This window comes from Maylandia zebra, linkage group LG5 (genome assembly GCF_041146795.1).
Source record: "Maylandia zebra isolate NMK-2024a linkage group LG5, Mzebra_GT3a, whole genome shotgun sequence".
Lineage (NCBI taxonomy): Eukaryota > Metazoa > Chordata > Actinopteri > Cichliformes > Cichlidae > Maylandia > Maylandia zebra.
In genome coordinates this window covers 38,637,094-38,643,146 of record NC_135171.1, presented here as the reverse complement: position 1 = coordinate 38,643,146, position 6,053 = coordinate 38,637,094, and the positions used below count along the sequence as shown (strand labels likewise).

The following is a 6,053-nucleotide window of genomic DNA, read 5'->3' as shown; positions in this document are numbered from 1 at the left end:
AAATAACTCACGCAGACAGTGATAAACAACACTGGTGACAACAACACAGGTAATTAAAGCGATTACATTATCTCAGAAGCTCGTTTGCAGGAGAATGATTTTATGCTAGCTCAACTTGTGTACAGCAGAGGACGCTGCAGAGTTAAAAAAGCAGGACTTGGACACTGTATAGTGCACAAATAGTTAATTATGTACTACTGTACATGATTTATTTTATTTAAAAAGTATATTCTACAATTACATAATAATAAAAATATTATGTTAAATGTATAAGGATTCGCGGTTTCGTATTCTCATACAAAATAGATATTTGTCAATGAGAGAGGAAAGAAAAGATACAAGGAGGTGAAGTGAAGGTGGAATAGTTTAAATGTCTGGGGTCAACTATCAAAAGCAGGGGACAGTGCACAAGAGAGGTGAAGCAGAGAGTGCAGGCAGGGTGGAGAGGGTGTAGGTGATTTATGAGAGAAGGATGGTAGCAAGATTCAAAGGAAATGTTTACAAGATTGTAATGAGACGTGCTGGAGAAGGTGGCAGTGATAAAATGACAGGAGGCAGAGATTAAGACTTTCAGGCCTATAGTGTGAGGTAGTGCAATAAATAAATAAAAATCGTCTCATATCTATTTTTTATGTTTAGCACTATTTGATATTTACAGCAGTGATGAAAATTTAAATAAGTAAATGGAGTTTTAAAAAAATGTAAAAGAAATGAGACAGAGATTGTGCAAAAGAGTATAGAAATGGCATTAGAAGATAATAACGTGCACACTTTAAATCTAAGAAACAGAAGCAGGAAGGTAAACTACAGAAATGTGATGGGGCTCCGGTTGAGCAGCTTGGACACAAAGTTACAGAGGCAAGGCTGAGACTGTTTGGACATGTACAGAAGAGGGATAGTGTACACTGTTCAGTGGATCCTGAAGATGGAGATGTAGGCAGGAGGAAAACAGGTTGAAGAACCAATAGAACAAGAAGATTAAATAAAAAGCAACACAGACACTGCGACAGGCTGTGCACTTTTTGTCTGTGAAGACGTTGTATCTCTCATTCAAGAGGAATCTTCAGTTCTACAACTGATGGAGACTCCAGGTATTTAACACCTAGCTGGGTTATCCCTTAGGATCTCCTCCAGGTTGACGCATCCACTACGTATTAAATACTTGGGACTCTCCATCAGTTATTTTTAAACTAAAAAAAAAACACCTCTTGGATGAGGTGAAAGTCCATTTTGTCTTATTTTCACCTATTCACAGCTTTGTGCATTTTTAGTGCAACCTGAGGTCTTGGTGGTTACAAACCTTTTTGGGGTTTTTTCCCTTTTACACTTATTTAGGCCACTGTTCCTGCTGGGATGACACAAGAAAAGGTTTAGAGTTAGATAAAGTCATCTTTGGAGATTGATGGCTTAGTGTTTGTCCTGACAGGCAGTGTGAAAGCTCATGGGTGTGTGTCTTTCTATATTACATCCAATCACTGTCAACTTTCCATCTCAAGGATAATGTCAACAAAAAAGATGCACGTGACAACAAAAGAGTCTCAGCACAGTAAAAAAGTTAGTGCATTAGAAATGTGCATAAGACATATAAATATGAATGCAAATAAACATTTTCCTGGTCAGCTTTGTTCTACACTGTTTTTTACACCTTGATGGGCAAAAACTGTAATGTTGTTCCTTTTTAAATGAAATCTGCAATACAGTGACAGGTTTTTAATATGAATGGACACGTGCATGAATAATATTGAAACCTTGAGTTATTGCCTTGGACTGTTTTTCCTGCCGTGCTGGAATTGGGATGGGATAATTAGTGAGGGTCAGGATCAGCGCTCACCCCCAACTCTCGTTCTCGCGGTATTACCTTCAAGGTTTATTGACAAGGTAATTAGCCAGATGGGACCCCAGTAGTAGCAGCAGGGCTGAACGGAGGTAGCGCGGTTTCAGGGCTTTCCCGTGTGAAAAACAGCTGCACTTTCCTGCTTTACAAACCGATCTACCAGCGGAAACCAAACAGCAAGCCTGCAAAAGGTAGGCTTTTGTATTAGCGTTATGAAGGCACAGCCTGCTTCCTGCAGAGCCTCATTCATTCTTCCGATGTCGGTAATATATTCTTCCTGTCCAGTTTTAACGATCGCACGCAAATGTCTCACTGGCATCAATTCATACTGCAGCTGCTTTGCAATGCAGATGTTCCCCAAATATCGGCACAAAGAGTCATGAAGCCTGACACATTTAAAACGGTAAATACAGTCAGAGAATATTTGCTGCGATGTTAGTCTGACGTAGAACCACCAGGTGGCGCTGTGTCTCGGTCATTTAACCAAGTTGCTTCATCGTCTGTATCACCAGTTCAGCGGGCACATTGGCAAGTCTTTATTTCAGCCTAATGAAATCGATAAACATTGACTTGGAGTGGGGGAGTCCACAGAGAGGCCGGTGTAGGGTTTCTCCTGTAAAGGGACTTAAGAAGTCGACGCCCACACTCCATCATTCTATGTATTTCCTCTGAAGCCCCGATGTTATTCGTCAAAATACACAACTTGTATTTTATGGAAGACTACGAGGGATTTTTTTTAAGTGTCTCGGAGAAACGGAGCTCAACTCGGAGAGATTTAAAGGATATGAGACAAACAGAAAACAAAGAAAAACAAACGTCGTGCTCACCTCCAAATCATTAAACTGCCATACTGTTAATAGAACTTAAGCACTCACAATTGCATATATAATACTATTTTATATGCTGTTAAACTACTTAGTATAAAATGGCAATAAGAAAAAATGGACGCGCTTCTGTCAATGGCTTTCCTCTGCATATGTGGACATCACCAGCAATAAAGCACTGGGACACACAGGAACCTGCTCAGTAGTGGATTTATATTTATTTGTATACGTATTTTTATTCGTACATAACATCACATATATAGCTGGATATAAAGCCAAACCTCACAAAAGAAGAAATGAATTTAAAAACACCTTTCCCATAACAGGAACAAAATATCTTAGATGATACAGTCTGTCGGATTCAATAGAAAGATCAAATATACATCTAGTAGTCCATGAACACCTTAAAAAAACATTATATGGAACAATATACGTCAGTTTACTAGAGGTCCTTGGAACCCATCCACTACATATAATAATCGTAAAAAACAGGACAACAACAATTCCTCATTTAATCCTCCAGGATACACTGTTATATATCCAATGGGCTTCCCTTTGATGATTTCCCTTCCCTGTCAACAACTCTTTTCAACAGCCCAACCACCATTCCCCGTAACCACTGACCCTCCAGCTAACTGAAAATGTCTGGCTGTAGGGGACCTCTCATCATTTTTTCTGATGTAATTCTTGTGTTCAGAAATGTTAGCTATCAACTCCTTCTTATTGTTCATAACAAAATTCAGAAGGGAGCTTTATTAAATATTCTATATGTGTGGTACTAAAAGTGAATGAATGAAAGAACGGGATTAATTAAGAAGTTATGCCTATCAGTCTGTTTTGAAAGTGGGGAAAAAAACAGTCCGATCCTTTATGTTCTCATTTCAGGGAAAAGCACAGTGATCAAAAGGTTAAATGAGTGTATTTCTGGGATCAGAAAAATGTATAGAAATAAATTTTTGGCATTTACCATCCTGTGCCAAGAAGACATTCAGCTGTTTCAGTATAAATGGAAAAATAAAACGTCCAATTGTCCGTTCATCCATAGTCATAGGGCAAAAGGCAGGGTAAACCCTGGGAGGGATATCACAAGGCTAAACATTTGCAATGAATTTAGTTATTTTGTTGTGTTTTTGTTTTGTTTTTGCCTGTGAACATTTAAGCATAGTCTTATTTCTGTCCATGCTGCCAGGTCTACTGAGTGTATTTGGTGCATTATTGCTTTTGGATTTTGTAGCCTCTAAACAGTACCACGGACAGCTCACTCCTGACCTAACTCCATCATAGTTTTATGGGACTCCTTTTTTCAGTTAAATTAGTGATTCTTAATACAGCTAATGTGTGAGTTGGTCAAGTAGGTAATTACCATAACCCATGTACCCGTGTATTTGGTGACTGCTGCATTATCATGCTGAAAAATGGAAAAACTTTCCATCTGAAGAAGAGTTTTATAGGTCTGCCACTTCTTTATTGTCCTATTCAGGCTCCTCAAATTTTTTGAGAACGCACTGCACCTCATGATGTGATACACCAGGTTTTCTGTCACATCACATAAGAGTGCTTTGGGAATCATCTTGTTGTTGCAAAAATATGATTTCATGCCTGTCAAATGGCAAAGGGTGGAGTGCCCACTTTGGGTCGGGATGAGTTCCTGCCCCAAGTGGAGGAGTTCAAGTATCTCGGGGTCTTGTTCGCAAGTGATGGGAGAAGGGAGCCGGAGATCGACAGACGGATTGGCGCTGCAGCCGCAGCTGCACCGGTCCGTCGTGGTGAAGAGGGAGCTGGGTGTAAAAACGAGGATCTCAATTTACCGGTAGATCTACGTCCCTACCCTCACCTATGGCCACGAGCTGTGGGTAGTGACCGAAAGAACGAGATTGCAGATACAAGCGGCCGAAATGAGCTTCCTCCGAAGGGTGGCTGGCCTCTCCCTTAGAGATAGGGTGAGAAGTTCAGCCATCCGGGAGGGACTCAGAGTAGAGCCGCTGCTCCTCCACATCAAAAGGAGCCAGCTGAGATGGTTCAGGCATCTGACAAGGATGCCTCCTGGGCGCCTCCTGGGTGAGGTGTTCCAGGCATGTCCCACCGGGAGGAGGCACCGGGGCAGACCCAGGACACGCTGGAGAGATTATATCTCTCGGCTGGCCTGGGAACGCCTTGGTGTTCCCCCGGATAAGCCATAGGAGGTGGCTGAGGAGAGGGAGGTCTGGGCTTCTCTGCTTAAGCTGCTGCCCCCGCGACCCGGCCCCAGATAAGGCGGAAAAAGATGGATGGATAGATGGATGCCTGTCAAAAGTGTAATCTTTCTATAGTGTCATATTTGACTAAAGAAAGGGGAACAAATTCTGTCTTTGTTACAGGCTGCAAGTAACCGAGTGCCTAATAATACAATTTAAAATTGGTTCTTTGCTAAGTTTTCTGTTATGTGTAGATAAAACAGTGGTTCATCTTACGTGCATTTTTATGCTTTAGTGATTTGTATTATGGGATTTAACAAACAAGCAAGCAAAAACTTGAAAATGGTCAAGGACAAGGACTGGATTGAAAATGAGTGAAAAAGCAGCCAATGTCCATCCAAAGAAAAACTTTGAAAAGCGTCAGAAAGGCTGAAAACTATTGATCAAGATCGCTTTTAAAAAATACAAACAAGTGTGGTGCAAAATGCAAAATATAAGAGAAAGTATACATGTAAAATATAAAGAAAGACTTTTTCATAGTGCTGTACTTTGTAGCAAAATTAATATTAATGGATTAAAGAATACTTTTGCAAGAACTCCTTTTTTGGCAAAATGTAATGGGTTCCAAAGTTATTCTTTCAGAATAACTTGTTTCCAATCAACATGGCAAGAACACGCAGAAGATGAGTTATTTTGTTATATTATATTATAGTTATTATATTTCTGACGTAAAGCAATCGAGAAGAAACAGTAACTATTGAGGACAGACAATTAAAGCAGATGTGGGGTTTTTTCATTGTTACCAATGCCAAAATCACAGCAAATCTCTGAAAGGAAATTTTAAATCAAAAAGAGAAAATCCAGTTTCTTGACTTGTGCATGGGGCACAGCTGCCTCTACCTGTTCCCAGAAAAGAAATGAGTCATGGTCACAAAAAACTCAAATAAACAAGATTAAGTTTTTTTTTTTTCTTACCCAGCCTCGTTATACTGCTGACCACCCAGCTTTACTGTTCCCCATTGGCTTGTCTCAAACCATGAGTTACAGTTGTGGGTGGTGACCCAGAAAACGTCACAGTGCCTGTGATCTGCTGCTTCCAGCTTTACATGCTGCATTGATGGGAAATGAACCTGCTTTGGCTTTCCTTAAAAGGAAGACCAAAGCAGCTTTCAATCAAAGGACCATTATTTGCTATTGGACAAGTGGACGTCACATCCAGCA

At 40.3% G+C, this 6,053-nt stretch overlaps 1 protein-coding gene across 1 annotated transcript in view; it reads left to right on the top strand.

Annotated features, from left to right (window-relative positions):
* The first annotated feature begins 1,891 nt into the window (after positions 1-1,891).
* LOC101478940 (mitogen-activated protein kinase kinase kinase 12) overlaps positions 1,892-6,053 on the top strand; it is a 28,277-nt gene continuing 24,115 nt past the window's right edge. The window contains exon 1 of the mRNA XM_004547716.5: positions 1,892-2,025. The gene's annotated coding sequence lies outside the window, so the exon portion shown is untranslated. The remainder of the gene's footprint in view (positions 2,026-6,053) is intronic.